Source organism: Grampus griseus (assembly GCF_964374135.1).
Source record: "Grampus griseus genome assembly, chromosome: 20".
Classification (NCBI taxonomy): Eukaryota; Metazoa; Chordata; class Mammalia; order Artiodactyla; family Delphinidae; genus Grampus; species Grampus griseus.
The window spans coordinates 40,320,243-40,340,452 of record NC_139014.1 but is presented as its reverse complement, the minus strand read 5'-3'; the positions used below and the strand labels follow the sequence as shown (position 1 = coordinate 40,340,452).

At 49.7% G+C, this 20,210-nt stretch overlaps 1 pseudogene across 1 annotated transcript; it reads right to left on the bottom strand.

The window, feature by feature from the left end:
- Positions 1-1,770: 1,770 nt before the first annotated feature.
- LOC309838378 (NAD-dependent protein deacylase sirtuin-5, mitochondrial-like) lies at positions 1,771-15,375 on the bottom strand (annotated as a pseudogene). The gene is made up of 3 exons: positions 14,451-15,375; positions 2,434-2,510; positions 1,771-1,873 (listed from the first exon to the last, which is right to left on the bottom strand). The product of its transcript is annotated as an NAD-dependent protein deacylase sirtuin-5, mitochondrial-like (transcript).
- Between the last annotated feature and the right edge of the window lie 4,835 nt (positions 15,376-20,210).

Sequence of the window (20,210 nt, the reverse complement as noted above, 5' to 3'; positions counted from 1 at the left end):
ATATATATATATAGTTAAGTGAAAACTGAGAACACAGAATGTACCTAATTACGTATTTTGATGAGATTAGAGCATTGAAAGTTTTTTGTCTCCCCGTGTTTTTTAAATTCAAATCTTTATATGAGAAGAGCCCAAAAAACGATGCACTCCCCTCCCCCTTCCCATTCTGGTCTCCCACCCAGATCTTTTCCCCGTTCGGCAACCACGTGGTCAATGACCACCTGGACCATCGGATTTGGGCTTTACCCCTCCATGTTCCGGTTCATTCTTCTCTATCCCAACAGCCACTACCTCATTTCAGGCCTTTCATCAGCTCTTGTTTATTTTGTAGCCAGGTTAAGTGTTCACCCTACCCCAGATCTTGCACCTCTCACTGTATCTGCCACATTTGCCAAAGTAAAGACATCTAACCAGGACCACCACATGCAGCTGTGCAGGTTGAGGCGTGCATGTGACTGTGTCACCATTTGCTGAAAAGCCCTCAGTATCTCACCGTCCACAGCAGTGGCTCTCACTCTTAGCTGAATGTTAGAATGACCTGAGCAGCTGATTAACTTCATTTGGGATGGGCCCTGGACCTCAGTGTTTCACTGCCCAGGTGATCCTAATGTTCCAAAGTGGAGCAAGGGCAGAAGCAGCGAAGCCAATTAGGAAGGTGTGTTTACAGGTGATTCAGAGGAGAACTCGTGGTTGTGGTAGAGGTGCTGAGAAGTGACCCAGCACGTGGTGTGTTTTGCAGGTAGAATACAGGACTTGCTGGTGGCTTGGACTGGGGTGTGAGGCAGAGAGGAGCCATGGACGGCTGTCGCTGCTCCCAGGAGGAGAGACTGGCGTATTCACTTCTGTATCTCCTACACCAAGCACAGCGCCAGGCACATGGCAGGAAGTAGGCCCTCAATAAATGTTTGATGAGTGCATCTCTGCAGGAACCTCTGCACAATAATCAAGATTGTTTCCTCAGAAAAAAGAATAATTTTACATGTCCATCCAGAACTGCAAAGGGTCTGGGATTTTACTTGACTTCCAAGATAATAAACTAGCCTGTTATTTTCATGGGTGCTGGCACAAGACATGCGACTCCTGGGTCAAAGACAAAGAACTTTGTTACTCGTGGCAAGAGCAGTAGCCAGAATTCATATCTGAGCCAATTACCCTTGCTTTCCCTCATCCCCACCCCAATCACAAGAGGGTACCGGTGGGCCTAGATGGCGGGACTGCATCACAGGAAAGCAACATTTGGGGAAATCACTCCTTTTATAGTGAACGGCAAGCAAGCATGCTGTGTCCTGGGACACGCTGCTCGCTGTAAACACAAGCCTGAGAAGTGGCCCAGGTAAAGATACCAACACAAACATGTAGGGATACTCAGGGCCGTGGCCTTACTGTCTCTCCCAAGAATGCCCTTCCACTGAGAAGGGGGGGTCGTTCTTGCCTACAGGTAAGAAGAGAGGAAGCAAAATGAAGTTGCCTGTTCCAAGCCTACGGAGTAGAGGCCTTTTCCTGAAGAAAAATCTTAGGTCATACTAAATCAGACCTACACCCAGAAGTTGAAAAGTAATGATCTCACTACACTGTACACTGATTTAAAACTACACCTGGACTACTTGATCTCATTTTTGGGCATCATGCTTTACACTAGAGTGTAATACATTACATGAAACTTAAATGGTTGAAAAAAATTAGAATATCTCTTGACACATGAAATTCAAATTTCAGCGTCAATAAATAGTTTTACTAGAACACAGCCACACTTATTCCTCTAAATATTGTCTATGGCTGCTTTCCTGTTGCAAAGACAAAGTCGTGGACCATCAAGAGACCTGAACTATTTACCTTCTGACTCTTCACAGAACCAATCAGCCGACTCTTGCGTCTGCACAACAGGGTGCGGGCTGAGGTCTACCGGCTGAGCGAACACCAGACGAATTAGCAAAAGGAGCAACACTCGGGGTGTGCAGAGGAGGGCGAGAGCACTCGGGGTGTGCAGAGGAGGGCGAGAGCGCTGGGACAGAAAAGCCAACCGGGAGAGCCCTGGAGCACGGAAGCGAAGGGTACAGACGCGCGCAGCCGCCAGTCCGGGCTAACACGGGAGGGGCGGCCGGCTGCCCACGAAGCGAGAGGCCAGGGCTGCCGAGACCCGCGCCCGAGCCATGCCGCCCCTGCCGCCCACTCCCTGCCTGGCGCCCAGGAGCCCCGTCCCCATCCGAGCGGAGGTCCGCGGCTCGTCAGAGGTTCTCCCTTCCCAGAGCGGCCGGGGTCACGGACTCGCTTTCCCGTCTTGCGGAAGGAGACGTGGGTGAACTCGGCACCCTCTCCTCTAGTTATTCAGCCGTTCACTCAGTACACAAACGGGGAGGTGGCTCCTCGGCACTGCGCCCTCCTCCCACTCTGACTGAGAAATCCTCAGTAAGCCGGAGGGGCTTCGATGCCCACCTTCCGCACGCCCCGAGCGGGGTAAGTCCACCCAGAGACGAGGGACCCTCGCCCGCTCCGGACGGCCCGCCGTCAGGCTGAGGGGAGAGAACGGCCAGAGACCGCGCTCGCCCTCTACAGGGACGGGTTCGGACCAGAGCAGCCCTCCCGTGACCACGGCCCATCCGTCCCAACACCCGCTGAAAACACCCCGCTTCCGGCTTGCAGAGGATTCTCGGTTGCTGGGCGGGGCCAGGCGCGCGGGCGTTCCTGGGAAATGCGGGCGGCACCTCCCTGCGCAGGCGCACCGCGTGTCGTCGTGGCTCTGCCCGTCGCCACTTATCCCCCCGCGCCGTGCCAGATCACCTGCTGGCGCGCTGCGGCCAGGCAGGGAGGGCTGGAGGGAGCGGGGGCATCCTTGGGGCGGCCTGGCCGTGCACCCCGACACCTCCTCCCAGGTGCCCCCTGAGCTCTGCCCTCAGGGGCGGAGGAGATTGTTGGTGCGGATATTCAAACAGCCCCTTCTAGCCGCTCCCATCGCCTCCCTCCAAGAGTGCAGCAGCCGCTCTTGTCTCCAGAGGTAAACCTCACGTACCTGTCCACCTGCTTGGGCAGTCAGCCAGTCTCGCTTCCCGTCTACAGTCCACCACCAACACTCACCGTCCCTTATCTGGAACCAGATCTCAGCATATTATTTTACCTGTGAACATTTCAGTGTACTTTTTTTTTTTTTTTTTTTTGCGGTACGCGGGCCTCTCACTGTTGTGGCCTCTCCCGTTAAGGAGCACAGGCTCCGGACGCGCAGGCTTAGCGGCCATGGCTCACGGGCCCAGCCGCTCCGCGGCATGTGGGATCTTCCCGGACCGGGGCACGAACCCGCATCCCCTGTATCGGCAGGCGGACTCTCAACCACTGCGCCACCAGGGAAGCCCCAGTGTACTTTTTTTAAGCAGGTTTTTTTTTTTTTAATTAATTAATTTATTTATTTTTGGCTGCGTTGGGTCTTCTTTGCTGCCCGCAGGCTTTCTCGGCGAGCGGGTAGGCTTCTCATTGCGGTGGCTTCTCTTGTTGCAGAGCAGGGGCTCTAGGCGCGCAGGCTTCAGTAGTTGTGGCGCGCGGGCTTAGTTTTTCCGCTGCATGTGGGATCTTCCTGGACCAGGGCTTGAACCCGTGTCCCCTGCGTTGGCAGGCGGATTCCTAACCACTGCGCAACCAGTGAAACCCCCACCCCCCCCACACACAAAATCTTTTAAATTTATATTCCCTTTGCATTATTTTAATTAAAAATCTCAATCCTATTAAAAAGTAAAGTGAAGTACTGAAGTACATAACCAACACCAGTGTTCACTCTGTCTTGTCCATTCTTAACCTGCCCGATTTGTCTGATTTCTTATTTTGTTGTTAAGAAATAAAACATTTGAAGTAGGCTCTCTCTTCCCACTGATTCCAGGCTGGCAGCCAATTTGACTCCTCTTAAAATTGGGGGGAGACTAGTGAGGCCCAAGACAAGAGAACTTAAGGCTGCAGGATTGTCCATTTGTCATCGACCCTCCCAAGTCGGGTCCCAACAAGGGTCCTCCTGCCCGGTGTCATTCGAGCCAATAGGAGACCAGGCTGGGATGAGAAGCAAAGGAAGGCTTTATTCTCCGATCAGAAGGTGGAGAGGACAAGCTCTCCCGACAAGCCGAACAGGTCATGGTGGAGCTGCTTTATAGGGTCTCGAGGGTGGGGAGGGGGCGGGGTTCTCACGGGCCTGCGCGGCTCTGGCTGCAGATGGCAGTGTCGTGCGCAGCGTCTCTGCACACGGCCCGCCGCCGCCATCTTGGACTGAGTGTCGTGCGCTGCGCGTCTGCACGCGGCCCCGAGCTGAGGTGCAGGTGCACCCGTTTCCCACCGGCAGCTCCAGGCTGAAGGGCCGGGTGCGAGCCCCGTGTCCGCAGCCCGCTGTGAGCAAGAGAGACTGGACTCAGCACAGAAGAGAAGAAAGGTTAGATGTTGTTTTATTACCCAGATTCTATGTTTATCGCCGGGAATTGTTCATGGGCTTTGCGGGTGGCACGAAGCCTGGAGGGTGGTAGAAGCATCCCCTTGTCGACAATGAACAATCTGTGGTAGGAATGGGAAGGAGTTTTATCTGAGCCAAACTGAGGACTGTGGCCCAGGAGACGGCCTCTCAGTAGCTCTGCGGATCTGCTCTGGAGAGGCAGGGTTTTCAGCGCGGTTTTAAATCTTGTCAGAACAGAGGTCAAACCAGTCAGGGATACGTTCCTTCAGTGTTCCCAAAAAGACCGGCACGGACGCAGCGGGACAGTATGGCCTTGGCGCCTGGGAGGGCAGTGTTTTCATTGAAGGGGTCCCAGGGAGGGAGGCATCTCATCTTTATTGTTAACAGGGACGTCCTTTACTTCTGGTCAGTGAGCCCTTTTCTTTAATGGTTAAAGCAGACGTACGATGCGTGTCATAGGCCACACGCAGGCTGTTCTAGTTAACATGAAATTCGAGTTAACTCATGTATAACCGGAATAACTTCCCCACACCTGAGTATGCGAAAACTTCCCTCACCTTCTCACCAAAGAAGAGTGGGGTCAGGTGAAGGAGTTTTTCCGTTAAGAATTGTGACGAACTTCTAAGCAGGATATTGGCTGCAATTAAGAGGAAAGGGGTTAAAAAAAAAAAAAGAGGAAGGGAGTGACCTGGGGTCTTAGACCATTGCTGCTCCCCGCTGACTCAAAATGTTGAAAAGAACCTTCCAGAGAACCTCCTTCTAGGGGCTGCAGGACAGGCAGCCTGTGACTCAAAGGAGAGTCCGGTCAGAAGCGTGAAGTCAGTCTTTACTGCTGGGCAACAGCTTCCCGGCAGCACGCTGTTGGCAGCAGGACTGAAGGCAGGTGTCCACGGGTGACAGATGTTCCCCGCAGTGTGACCGCGCTGACCCCAGCTCCCTCTCATCTTCCTTGTCAACCCGTGTCATGCCAGGCTCCAGCCCCCGCACCACCAGCACAGCGGCCCACACTCAGCAAAGGTAGAATTAGCTCTGCAGTTATAGTTCCTATAGATTTCAGCCCAACATGTCAACCAGATACTTTACAAATACTTTTAAAGAAACAACCCTCCACGGACATCTCCTCAAGCGAGCAGAGACCCTCCACCCACCCCAGCAAGCACGATCCTTTGAGGATGTCCCCGGGGAGGAGGGCCAGTCACTGCCCAGCTGGGAAGGGTTCCTGGCTCTTCGGAATCTAATTCCTCTGGACTTCTTTGCATCCCTGTCTCACCTGTGTGTCCTTAAAAACGTCATTCTTAAAGTTTATAACACCTTTCTGTGTGCTGTCGTGGGCGCGCTGGTCTGTTGCAACCTTGTACATCAGACCAGAAGCCGTGCAAGGGCCATTATTATGTGAAAAGGTGAATCTTGGAAGCAGAGAACTTGAGAGTGGGCAGGATGCCAACTACAGGGAAATGGCAGCATTTCCAGGCGCGCTGGTTTGAGTCTTTCGATTGTGCATTTAAAGTGAGGCAAACTTCACACAACTGTGTAATCTTTCTTTGAAACAAGCAGTCATTTGAATGTAGTCCTGGAGAAGGAGCCCACCTGAGCTCATCTAAAATGTGGGTTTTATGGTTAAATAAGGCTTTTATGAGGAAGTTGGGGGCATTGCAAGGAAGTAAGTGTCGTGACCAACTTGCCAGGCGGTGTCGTGGATGGAGCGCTCCCAGAGGTACAAGGGTCTGAGCATCACAGGTTCTTGCGAGCTGACTACCGTGGGGGGAGAGAATGGGGCTCTGAAATGGATATTCCAGAGGGAGCAGGTTCCTGGTGGTGGTGGGGTCTGTGGGGTGAAGCCTCAGCGTGAGGCCTTATGTGGGTGGCAAGGAGATACTCCAACAGCAGCGTGTCTGGGTGGGGGTCAGTCATCCTGTGGACACTGACCGTGCTGAGCAGGAAGCTAAGACTTGGGGTGGAGAGGGAGTTTGTGGGTAGAAGTCTTCAGTAAAGAGGCCGGAGGTGGGTGGCCAGCAGGTTTGCGGAAACGAAAACACAGTGAGCATGAAGCTGTCTCCTGGGTGCTGTGAGATTTAAAGGAAAATAAAGCAAATAATTGAAATCTGGTTAAGCCTTCTAATCATGCTGTCCTGTCCTCTATGTATTTTTCTCATGAGGATAAGAGAAATGGAGAGTCTAGGACATATTTATGTGCAGTGAAGGTAGATATTGGCCGTCGTTCACATATGAGAGATCTTAAGCTTGTAAGAAAGTGAAGAGAATGTTTAAAATGTACTTTTTTGTATTGTGAAAATGGTTATATCCTGGCGAATTAGAGTGGAATCACCGTTTCACCAATCACTCCTCATCTAAGAGAAAAGTGTACCTTTAAGTCTGTAGAAATCTTTTCAGCAAATTAAGCACAGGGCATTCTGGGAAAATGTCTCTGACAACTTTAAAAAGTAAAAAGCGGGCTTCCCTGGTGGTGCAGTGGTTGAGAGTCAGCCTGCCGATGCAGGGGACACGGGTTCGTGCCCCGGTCCGGGAAGATCCCACGTGCCGTGGAGCGGCTGTGCCCGTGAGCCATGGCCACTGAGCCTGCGCGTCTGGAGCCTGTTGCTCCGCAACGGGAGAGGCCACAACAGTGAGAGGCCCGCGTACCGCAAAAAAAAAAAAAAAAAAAAAAGTAAAAAGCAAATAAAAATCAGTGGTGTTCAAAGGAGCAGCTTTGCTCAAGTGGATTAAAATCCCACAGCTCTAATGCTGCTGCTAAATTGTAAAAGACAGTAGGGAATATAGTTCATTTTATTATTGATTTAGAAATTAATTTTACCTCATTTCCAGGGTTTGAGAGTGTTGTTACTGAATGGACTTGGGTCCGCTCGCCCACCGCACAGCGAAGCCAATTCGCTGGCACCGGGTTTGTTTTTGTTTTGTTTTTTTTATTAAACTTGGCATTTGTGAGGCAGCCAAATAAGGGATGTAGAGTTTGGCCGGTATTTCCAGGACTTTTGTTTTTTTTGTTGTTGTTTTTTTAACATCTTTATTGGGGTATAATTGCTTTACAATGGTGTGTTAGTTTCTGCTTTATAACAAAGTGAATCAGTTATACATATACATATGTTCCCATATGTCTTCCCTCTTGTGTCTCCCTCCCTCCCACCCTCCCTATCCCACCCCTCCAGGTGGTCAGAAAGCACCGAGCTGATCTCCCTGTGCTATGCGGCTGCTTCAGGGAAGGGACTTTAAAGGCAACATTTGGGGGAAGGCTGCTGGGTGACTTTCTTCTAGTTTGTTAGAGGTGAGATAACAGGGTGGTGTTTCAGGAATCTTAATCATCAACCTTCTGATTCCAACCGGTCTGGGGTCTACGAGCTGGTGGTCTGCATCAACCTGGGGGTGGGGGGATGATCTTAGTTCCTGCAGAATACTCTAAGGTAAGCATCAGATTGTTATGTATATCCCTTGGGAGGAACTAGGACTCTGTTTTACCATTGACCTATTGTCATTACAGGAAATCCCCTACTTACGAACAAGTTCCATTCTGAGAGCACATTCATAAGTCCAATTTGTTCATAAGCCAATTTGTTCATAAGTCCAACAAATTTAGCCTGGGTGCCCAGCTAACACAATCGGCTATATCATACTGTACTGTAATAGGTTTATAATACTTTTCACACAAATAATACATAACAAACAAATACAAAAATAAACACTTTTAATCTTGCAGTACAGTACCTTGTAAAGTACAGTAGTACAGTACAACAGCTGGCATACAGGGGCATGTTCACATCTTTGAAAGTTTGCAACTTGAAGGTTCGTGCATAGGGGACTTATTGTACTTTTCTTGCTTAACTGCTTTTCCTTTGTTTCTGTGTTCCCTCACTTCCCTAATTGGTAACTGCTTGTGCTCTTTGAAACTCGGGGAAGGCCTAGGAGACTAAAGTCTTTCCCTACAAACAAGAAACGGGGGACACAGAGGGCTTTTGTACCCTTTAGGGCCCCAAAGGGTCCTGCTCAGTTTCAGTATCCCCTCCAGTGGGGAAGTCCAGCCCCAAACAGAGCAGCTTACAGTGCTGCAGGGATGGGTCCATACACTGGGGCCCTGTGTCAGCAGCAATGATGTTGCTCTGGCTGGGCTGTTGACCAGATGCAACCATACAAGTTTAACTACAATTTTTACTGTGAAATTGGACTATAATAAGAAATACATATGTGGGGCTTCATCCGGAGCGCCTGGTTAGAGCTCCTAACACCGTCGTAATTTCCTAAGTAATAAAAGAAATAGCATCATTATTTGGGTTCTGTGAGTCATAAGCAGGAAAAGAGTATCTTTTGTTATTCATAGCAGCACCTAAGTTTATATGAATGGGGTGAATTTTGGAAAGCCCCTAAGGATGGGGGGCTGGTTGCCAGGGGAACCAACCATGTGATTCAAGGGTTGGAATTTCAACTGGAGGGGACCTCTGGGGAGGGGAGAGGACTGGAGATTGACTTAATCACAAATGCCCAATGATTTAATCAATTGCGCCTATGTAATTGTCAAGGAAAAACCCAGTTCTTTGCTACTTCTCTCTCTTTTCTGTGAGTCACACAAAACACTTCACTACTGGTCACCAAATGTTTTCTGCTGGAGTTTTTTTCCCAACATCAAGCAGTTCTCCACAACACCAGCTGGGTGTCCTGCACTTTAACTCAATTCCAATACTATATTCCTGGAGGTAGTGTCAGATCCCACAGATTAAGGGCTCAGTCCCATAAGACTGCCCCCACAAGCACGCACACACTTCAGATGCCAATCACAAGTCCAGGTTATCATCTGTGCTCTGACCAACCGCTATAGATGGCAGGTTCCAACAACTCCCTCCTTGGGTTTGATTGATTTGCTAGGATGGCTCAGAGAACTCAGAGAAGTGTCCCTCAGTATCTGCTGGGGATTTGCCAGAATACCAAAACTCTCGGATGCTCAAGTTCCTTATATAAAATGGCCTAGGGCTTCCCTGGTGGCGCAGTGGTTAAGAATCCGCCTGCCGATGCAGGGGATACGGGTTCGAGCCCCGGTCCGGGAAGATCCCACATGCCACGGAGCCGCTACGCCCATGCACCACCACAACTACTGAGCCTGCGCTCTAGAGCCCACGAGCCACAACTACTGAAGCCCGCACGCCTAGAGTCCGCGCTCCACAACAAGAGAAGCCGCCGCGATGAGAAGCCCGAGCACCACAATGAAGAGTAGCCCCCGCTCACAACAACTAGAGAAAGCCAACGTGCAGCAACAAAGACCCAACGCAGCCAAGAATAAATAAAATAATAATAATAATTTAAAAAAAGAAAAGAACCTAGTCAACTAGCAGCTAAACCTTTGGGTGGCCAACACTTGAGCAGAATTAGACTTCTGTAATATAGTAAACCTGAGAGCTTATTCTGTCTTACAGACCAGGGGTCCCCAACCCCCGGCTGTGGACCAGTACCAGTCTGTGGCCTATTAGGAACTGGGCCACACAGCAGGAGGTGAGTGGCGGGCAATTGAGCGAAACTTCATCTGCCACTCCCCATTGCTCCCCATCGCTCCCACTACTGCCTGAACCATCCCCCAAGTCTGTGGGAAGATTGTCTTCCACAAAACCTGTCCCTGGTGCCAAAAAGGTTGGAGACCACTGTTATAGACTTACTATCTTATGGCCTCGGGAAGCACTCATTTCAGAATAGGAGCAAAAACGAAGAGGAGGAAAGTAAATTAAAGTTATTGAATACACTTTGGGAATCGGCTGAGAAACATGGAAAATGGAGAACTACCCAGTCTGCAAACACCACTCACCTTAATGCAGGGGCCATCACCTGAAGGCGGCCTTAACCACTGGCCCGCAGGTGCATGCAGCCCCTGTTTCCCTCAGGATGTAGATTCCACTGTGTACAATCATGTGTTCCATGTCAGGCCATCAGAAGAGAAACACAAGAGGAGACCAAGACAGGAGGGCATTTTGTAAATGAATGAATCATACACGTCCAGGAACCTTTAGGGAAGTGGTCCTAAGACCTTTTTGAGTATCCATTGCTACCGCGCACTCAGCTTCTATGTATGTTACAGAGTGTCCATGACATGGTTCATTCCCGCACTCACGCCTGCTCCCAGCTGTGAGCTGCGATGCCAGGAGGGATCCAGAATCCACGGAATGCTCCTGGTGTAAGAGGGAGAAACCAAGAGAGGGAAGGAACTAGAAGTTACCAGAGTTTTCACACGTGTATTTGGAGGTTTTTCTCTCACCAAGACGAATTTTGGAAATATCCTGGGCGGCTCTAGTTGCACTGCTGAAGCTGCAAGATTAGGGAAGGACTAATGAGACCCCATAACATGTGGATGTGAAAACAGCTAGAAGTGGGTTAAGCTCAGACCGAGACAGAGGTCGGCAGAGATGGCCCGAGTGGACTCCTCATTAAGTACGTGTACTTCCTGAGGAAACTGTGGCCTGAATCCGAGGGGGCTGTTCTGGGAGAGGGTGGTGGTCCTGAGCCCTGAGAGCCTTTCCTAGGAGTTGAGCAGGAATGCTGACCCCAATACTGATTGCCTAGCAGAGGAGAAAGTGATCTGAGGAGGGAGTCGTCCACGGGGACGGTGACAAGCGGATCACGTGCGCGGGCTGTCGATTTTTCCCCCCAAAATAGATGCAACTGATCTCCTTGTGCTTTATTTTTAGTTTGTCTCTCTTTCCATTCACTGATTTTCTCTTTGAGTCTGTCCGGTATCAAGCTTATCCCATATGTAGAGTAATTTTTAAAAATTCCAGTGACTCTCTTTCCAAGATTTGAAGATTTCAATTTGTTTCTTTTTAACATCACCTGTTGCTGCTTTATTTCTGATTGCTTTTTAAGAATTGTTCTTTTTTAAAATGGAAGTTATCCCTTTTTGTATCTGTCTGAGCATGCCACATATACTTATTTTGAAGTCTTTATCAGTCTGTTCCAAAGTGTGAATTTGGAGTGGATTCACATTCCAATTTTTTATTTTCTTGGAAAGCTTTTTTTCTCTCTCTCTCCCTTATCCTGAACTCATACTTCCCTGCCTAGTGGGGTTTTTAAATAAAAAATTATTAAAATAATAATAATTTATTATTAATAAATTATTAATTTATAAATAAATTAAATTTATTTGAAATAATAAATTCATTCATTCATTCATTCATTCATTTTTGGCTGTGTTGGGTCTTCATTGCTGCACACCGGCTTTCTCTAGTTGCAGCAAGCAGGGGCTACTCTTCGTTGTGGTGCGCGGGCTTCTCACTGCAGTGGCTTCTCCTGTTGCGGAGCACGGGCTCTAGGCATGCATGCTTCAGTAGTTGCAGCATGCAGGCTCAGTAGTTGTGGCTCGCAGGCTCTAGAATGCAGGCTCAGTAGTTGTGGCGCACCGGCTTAGCTGCTCTGCCCTGCCTAGTGGTTTTATGGTTGCTTACACCTGACCCCTGGCTAAGCCATAGTCCTACAATGACATTTTAGGCCTCCCCTGTCCCACGGTGGTTTCAGAGTCATGCAGAATCAGGAAGTATACCACTGGAGGCCTGGTTGTGAGGCTTATCTCTGTGTCCCTACCTCTCCAGTCTCACAGTCTAGGAAACGCCATCTCCCCAGGTGGCAATCAGCAATAGTTGTTTATTTTTTCCCAACTTCCTTTCATGACCTACTCTGCCTCTCACTTCCAGCAGTGAGCCTTGTGTGGAAAATTTTTAGTTCTCTTTATCACGTAGGATCAAACTCCCAATCAGTTCTGCTGACTTCCGGGTCAGAGCACAGCACACCCCAGGCTGCCGTCTGCTCTGTTTTGCATTTCTGCAAAGGGAGTACTTATCTCTTTTCTGCTGGATCTTTTCTATCTTCAAATACTCATCTTATCCTTGAGTTTATCTAGGTATACATATCTAGGTTTTCTGTTTCAATATTTTATCTGTCACTGCTGTATGTTTGGAACAGAGAAGGTACATCAAAGCATGAACTCTCCGTCTTATCCCTGGCCTTTCTTCTCTGCCCCAAGTCTTTATGTCCAGTGGCTACTAAGCAAGGGAATTTTTGTGTCTATTGATGCAGTGATGTATATGGGTATGAGCTGACCACAGTTTACCAAATAATCAGCTTTGATGAGACAGATGGGGAAAGTTCATTACAGGTAGATTATTTCTGAATGACTTAGTAAATTATGAACCAACTCTCTCTTTCATGTCTGAACCACTAAAAGAGAGGTTGGATTACAAAATCTGAGAGATCTGTTCCAGATTTAAATGACCTCTTATCCATATTAAGTCATCACTTAAGAGGAATACACAACAACCAGGTTGTTTTTGAGAGTTGAATCAGTGAATTTGTAATTACCACACTTGAGTATGAGCTCATTAGCCGGTCTCATCCTAGGATGTATAACACCAGAGGACATGCTACAGCCTCATAACAGAATATCCAAGCCTGTGAAGGACTGGGGTAAAGCTGGACACATCTAACCTCGGTGACCACCTACAAGCAGGATGCCTCTTATTTAGGAAGGTCCTTTCCCTCAACCCAAGGCAGGTCCTTCGCCCATCAGAGTGAGGGAGCCCCCCACCCTTCTGGAAGAAAGCAAATATGACACAGGGCTCGAAAGCATGGGTTTTGGAATTTGTGAGCCTCAGTCCCAGCTCTGCCACTGATTGACTATGAAATTGGCAAGTTAACGCTCTCTGCCTTCATTCCCTCATCTGTTGAGAAAGGAGTAATAGTTGTCTTCCCTCCCAGAGCTACCATGAGCGCTAAATGAAATAATGAGTGTAAAGTGTTAGCCTGGGATAGCATGTATGTTCCTCCAAAAAGTAGTAAACACAGAATCACCATATAATCCAGAAATCTGGGTATATACTCTAAAGAACTAAAAGCAGGGACTCGGACAGGTACTTGTACTTCCACGTTTATAGCAGCAATATTCACAGTAGCCAAGAGGTGGAACCAACCCAGGTGTCCATCGATAGACGAGTAAATAAACAAAATCTGGTCTGTCCACAAAATGCAATATTATCCAGTCTTAAAAAGGAAGGAAATTTTGACATATGCTGCAACACGGATGAATCTTGAGGACACATATTGTGAAATAAGCCAGACACGAAAGGACAAATAGTGTATGATTCCACTTATATGAGGTCCCTCAAATGTGGATCTGTCAAATTCATAGAGACAGAAAGTAGAAGGGTGGGTGCCAGGGGCTGGGGGAGAGGGAGTGGGGAGTTAATGCTTAGTGGGTAGACTTTCAGTTTGGGAAGATGGAAAAGTTCTGGACATGCGTGATAGTTGGTTGCACAACACTGTGAATGTACTTAACACTTCTGAACTGCACACTTAAAAATGGTGAAGATGGTAAATTTTATGTTATGTGTATCTTACCACAATTTTTTTTCTTTTGCTGTAGAAAGGGATTTTGTTTTCCAGCAACCCTTGCGTGGAAATCACAAATACCAGGGTTTTACCCCTCTACTTCCATCTTTGCCCAAATAGCAAAAATACAATCAGGATAATTACTTGTTTTAGACAATCTAATTACAAAGTTGTTTCCTGCCCAGTAACCAACCAAACACATCAGAGGTATCTTATGTTTAGGTTCAAACCAAATAACATGAATTGACTTGAGAAATTCTGTGACTTCTCCTTCTAAACATGTTTACTACTGTTGCTTCTAAGTCCCCATTACTTATCAGCAGTTTGGATTCCAGATGATATTCTCAGACCTTTCAGTATTCAGCTCACCATCCACAAGACTGTTTCTCCTGTTGGTGGCCTGGTATTTAGATGTGCTGTGATTTCTTCCTTCCTCAGGGCAATTAAGAAATAGTTTCAGGGGCTTCCCTGGTGGCGCAGTGGTTGAGAGTCCGCCTGCCGATGCAGGGGACACGGGTTCGTGCCCCGGTCTGGGAAGATCCCACATGCCGCGGAGCGGCTGGGCCCGTGAGCCATGGCCACTGAGTCTGCGCGTCCGGAGCCTGTGCTCCGCAACGGGAGAGGCCACAACAGTGAGAGGCCCGCGTACCAAAAAAAAAAAAAGAGAAACAGTTTCAGTTTCACGAGGAGCGACGGCTTCAGGAAAGTCGTCCCACAAGGCCCCTGGAGATGAAACGTGAACCTGTTCATGACTGGGGTGGTTCCCATGTTAAATTCGGCCACTTCTACTCCCTGGGCAGACACGTGGGGGGCAAACATGGCGGCAGGGTAGACCACAGAGGACGTTCCCACCACCAGACACAAGTCACAGAGGGCCAGCTCCCTGTCAGCCTCCCCTGGGATGGCAGGGTCCAGGTTTTCTCCAAACCACCCCACGTGAGGTCGCAGCAGGCCCACACAGCCTGCCTCTTCACACCGGCGAAGTTTCAACACTGGGATTCTGGCGTCTTGAGCTTCAGGTTCTGGAAACCCCTTTTCCTGATAAAACTGGACAAATTGGACTCTTGTAGTTCTCAGCCACAACTCCACAAGAGGTACATCGAGTTTTAAATAAGCTACCATGGATTTCCAGAAGGTTCTTGGTGCCAGCCTCGTGGTGCAGCTCATTGGTGTTCCGGGTGATGACCACAGCCCGTCGGCCCACCGGTCGGGCCGCGCCTCATGCTCGGCGATGGCCAGGTGCCTGGCGTCGGGCCCCTTGCTCTGCACCGCTTCCCGCCGGTACTGGTAGGACTCCCACACCTGGGACAGGCTTCAGGCAAAGGCCTGAGGCGTGGCCAGGTCCTGAGCTTGCCATTTTCTCCAATAACCTTCCGCTCCTCTGGAAGTCGGAACCCCACTCTCAGCACTGACGCCAGCCCCTGAAATTGATGACTGTGTGCTTGGCTTTTGCAAAAAGCTTCCTGAAGCCCGGCCGTATTTGAACTTGGACGAGCCATTGTTAGGCAGATCTTGGTTTGCGCAGAGGCTGGAGAGGTCAGTCCACAATACAGCTGGGCAAGTAAGTGGCTTGGGACAATCCGGAGAGGTGGCATCAGGTTTTCTGTGTCGCACTAATTATCGAGATGGGCTCGTTTCCTGCCCCTCCCTCGTCTCTCGGGTCGCAGCTGCCCCAGCGCTGTGCTGGGAAGACACCGGGCCTCGGGCCTCTGCACATGCGGCTCTTACCACAATTTTTAAAACAAGAAGAGCCACGTGACAGCCTCTGCACTTGCTGCGTAATTACTGTTCATTGCTTTGTTCGATCATTCTTATTGAACAAACCTTCTCCAGATCCTGTGTTAGGACTGCTGCTCCCAAGAGGAATAAGACACAGGCTCTGCCCTGAGCTCGTGGTCGAACAGGGGCGAGGCACCCACACAGGGTGGGGAGTAAAGTGCTGTAAAGTGCCCTGGGTGATAAAGGCCTGTTCGCGGCGCGAGGGGCACTGGGCAGTGACTGGCCAGCTCTTCTTGAGAGACCAGTGGAAGTCAGGAAGCAGGCGAGGGCCAGACCCCAGGGGGCGCTGGGCTCGTGAGAACCATCCCTCAGCAACACCAGATTGGTTAGCCTGGTTTTCATTGTTATTTGCAGACTAAACAGCAGCTGGTAAAAAGCCAGAAGAGCCTAGTGTTTTCAAGCTCAGAGAGAATGATCCGCATGGGTCTGCGAGGCATCGGACCTTCTTCAGACCCACACTGCTCATCCTCTGAAGGAGTGCTTAGCTATTTGCACACAAACCTCAGTCTGACATAAACCTGCTACTTTGTGCAACTCCAGCAGCAGAGAAAACGTCTGTATTCGTTTTTCTCAGCAGTGCTTCAATGTGAGCTTTATTGATTATGACCTTGTATTCATTTCAAATAAAAGACTTATGTAACCAGTTTTATTTAATATTCAAGAGCCTTGCATATTCCCAGTGAATCAGGAAACTAATACGTTTGTACCGGCAGCTACACACAAACCTAGGCTCATTGTTGGGGACTACAGCCCGAAGCCTGAAGCGTGTCCCAAAGTTCTCCATGGAATGTGAAGGAATCCCCATCAGCTGTAGCCTGAAAACTGTTTCCTGTGAAGTCAGAACAGCGCTGTTGGGTTTCTAGGAGATAAAGCATACTATTGACATTCTAATGCCTTGCTGGGTGGCAGTACTTCCGGTTTCCACCAGGCTGCAAGGAATTCTCACTGATATTCCAGGACAGCCCATTTCCTGCAAACAAATATGTTCTTAGGGGTCTGCCCTAGTTCGCCACGTCCATCCAGAGCAAGAACTCACCAGGGGCTTACAAATATGGCCTCCTGTTAGAGAAGGTATCAAAAAAATCTTATTTCTCACAGAAATTTCAGGGAATCAGCACCAAATAATTCAGAAAGCCTGTTTTGTGCAAACAAGCCAGTGCCATTCTGGGTTTTGTATTGAGTGAAAGGACTTAGAGCATTTCTTTGCATGCTGCCCTGGCTGTGATGGGCATCTGCAGAATCTCCTAACGTCATTCTCATCATGAACTCAGGAGCTGGCATTCATATCGTGCACTCCTCTGTGAAACTGCAAGTTGGCACCTCAGCTAATCTGTCTGTCAGCCTCGTGAGCACAGACCAGCAGCCACGCCATGAGATTCCCGAGTGACAAAGTGAGAGGAGGTAATTTCACTGCATTTCCTCCCTGGTTGACAAAGATTCTGACATTGCTCTCAGTGTCTAGAGCAGTGATTCTCAATCAGTGGTGACTGTGCTCCAGGGGCTTTGGCAATGCCTGGAGGCATTTTTGATGTCATGACTGGGACTGCGGGGGAGTTGGGGGAGGGATGCTACAACCATCAGGTGAGTAGAGGCCAGGTATGCTGCTAAACATCCTACAGTGCACAGGGCAGCCCCCTCCCACCCTCAAAGAACTGTCCAGTTAAAACATCAAGGCACCTGAGTGCCTCCATTTAGTCCTCTCAAACTTTTCTGCCCGACAAAATCTTCTCCCTTTGTAGCAATGGGGGTTATAGCAAGGTGCGAGGCTGGACTACATTTCCCAGCCTCCTTTGCAGTTCAGTGTGGTCGTGTGACCGGTTCTCACCAATAGAATGTGACCTGAAGTGATGTCTGTCCCCCTACTGCTGGCAAGATGTAGATGACAGCTAGGCTGCGGTAGCGCCACATGTTGGATCCACATGTTGGATCCTGGATCCCTGAGTCATCCCAGATGGACAGATGGACAGAGCCACCATCAGCTAAAAGCACAGGCTGCAGTCTAGCATGTGAATGAGAGAAACTTCTGTTGTGTTTGAGCCAGTAAGCGTCTTTGGGTCTGTTTGTCACGGCAGCTTAGCTCATCCCAGCTAAAAACGGACGTTCCCCCAAAAGCCCATTGTGGCCCTCGGAGCCTTGGGAAGCTGAGACCTGTGAGTGAGGCAACCATGGCGGGAATCTTTGCCCTGGGGTTAGCATGGGGCCCCCTCCCCTAACTGTCAAAGCCCACTGCCAGGGGCCCTGCTTTGCTCAGCATAACCTCGACTCCAGAATACGTTGTGATACGATCCCAGCTCTGTGTGACCTCGACTGCATCATAAGGATTAGGGCACTTGAGTTGCCAATGACAGAATTTCAACGGGGACCAGCTTAGGCAACAAAAGGAAGAGGCTGAGGAAACCAAACCACAGTGAAAGCAGCAGGGTGGACCTGCCACAGAGACGGCTGGAGCAGCGGGGCTCCCCTCCTCCACCTCTTGCCTCCACTGCTCTGGGGGTGTTGGCCCCGTTCTGGATTTCTGCGCTCGAGCTGCTTCACACAGGAGGGAAAAGGCACCTTCATCCTTGAGCTCATATCCTCATTTTGCAAAGCTCCAGGAAGGACTTGGGTTGAGCATTCCTGCTGCGGCTGGAGAGGGGTGTGCTCTGGGAGCAGTAAGGAACAGGCCTGTCCCCACATAGGCAGTGAGCGTGCACACACTGTACTCAGTGGAGATGTGCCCACCTGCCCGGCGACCCATCTCTTCCCCAGTCCTGCTGCTCTGAGCCAGGGGATCGGGCTCTAGCCTCGGGGAGCACGTCACAGGATGGTTTTCCCCACGCCCTCTACCCCAGCTCCTACCACTGCCAGTGAGCGCTGTCTGAAATGTGACAGGAGAAAATTCTAACTGTGCAAGGTGTGATCAGTCATAAAATACGATGGCACGTGAAGTCTGCTATGTGACTAAAAGTTGGAAAATTTTCAGCAAGATAAACTGAGTACCATCTGTCTCAAGTAACGCTCTCCTGTTTCTACTGGCTCATCCTAATTTATGTCATCCATAGCATTTATCGCACTCTGTGATTACTTGGTTTATCTGTTTACTTGTTTATTGTCCATCCCTCGTACTAGAATGCAAGACCCCTGAGGGCTGGGATCTTGTCTGTCTTGGTCCCTGCAGCATCCTCACCGAGCCTGGTGCCTAGCATGGCCCTGGCGTGACGTGTGCAAGAGAGCGTTGCTTCTGCCGAAGCTCGGGCGTGTGGGGCTTTGCTGAGGGCCGCTGCACTTGTCGTCTGTGTGTGATGACCCGAATGTCTGCAGGCGCTTCCTGGAATCTGCTTTTGTTTGCATCACCCCTTGCAGAAGTTCTTTCAAGTCTCTGAGAACTGAATGTGTGTTTTCTCCTAATTTCGAGTGTAGCTTCCCACTCCTTTGTAACCCCCTTCTATTTCTTTCACTGATCACTGGGAAGAAGGGGATTTCTGGTACAAACAAGAGTCAAAATGAGAAGGGCGTGAACCCATGAGACAGTGATCGCCCTTTGGAGATGGTGTTCAGAGTCTCACCTCCCAAGTCTTTCCCATTCGTTCCATAAATATTTATTTCCTGGCAGGGGCTCCATTCACTCTCTTGAACCCAAATTGCCAAGTCCTTGTGGGGACCTGCCTGCAGCCACCACTGACTGCTCTTTCTGGGACTTTCTCCACCCTTGGCTTCCACAGCAGTGGTCCAAAACCCTGTTTCTTCCTCCTTTGCTGTCTTCCTCTGACCTCACCTCCAAGTTCTTTTCAGGGGCTCAGCCCTGTCCCCTCCACATGTTAGACGACGCAGCGCCCACCGGTCTGCCCGTCCTCGATACTCACTTGGGTTCAGTTACTTCCGGGTGTGGTGCTTCTCGACCTCACACGTCTCGTTAGGTCCTGCGCTCTCCCAACATGCATCTGAGACTCCACGTGTGCGGGACAGAAGTCATTTTCTGCCCACACTCTCACTCCTCTAGATGCTTCTTTCTCTCGGCATTTTCCTGTCCCTCATCCAACTTGTAAGCAAAGCCTGTCCATCCTGCGTGCTTAGCGTCTCTCTCTGAGCCCGCGTCTCCTGCCTCTGCTCCAGCCGGCATCCTGTTCCCATCTGCTAGTGCAGCCTCCTCTGCTCACCTCCAGTCCTGCCCTCCTACTGGCTCTCTCCACACGTGTCCTCCAGAATAAACACAGTACAGCCCTGTCACAGTTCACTCTCTCACCCGAGCTCTTCAGCACTTCGATAACCTGAAGGCAGGATTAAGCCCCAGACCCCTGCCGCCCTTTCCAGCCTCCCCTCCAGCCCTGGCACCCGATACTCCAACTCTGTGGAACCTCTTGCAGGCACCCGTGTGCCTAGCTACAGCACGCTGCTTCCTCTTTGCAGAAGGCCTCCCCTGAGACAACCTCGGAAATGCCATCGCCTTTAATAACCAGTTTATCGGGACGCCTCTTCAGGGCCCTCTCCCTCCTCCATCACTCACTGTCCCCAACCCTGTGTTTATCTCCATCACAAGCCCTATTACACTTTACTTCACTTATGTGATTACAAGTCTGTCTTCCCTGCCAGACTGTAAACTTCGCCACACGTCGTAGGCTTTCAGTATGGTCCCTGGGTGAATATCACGCACACATAAACTCCATGAAAGGGG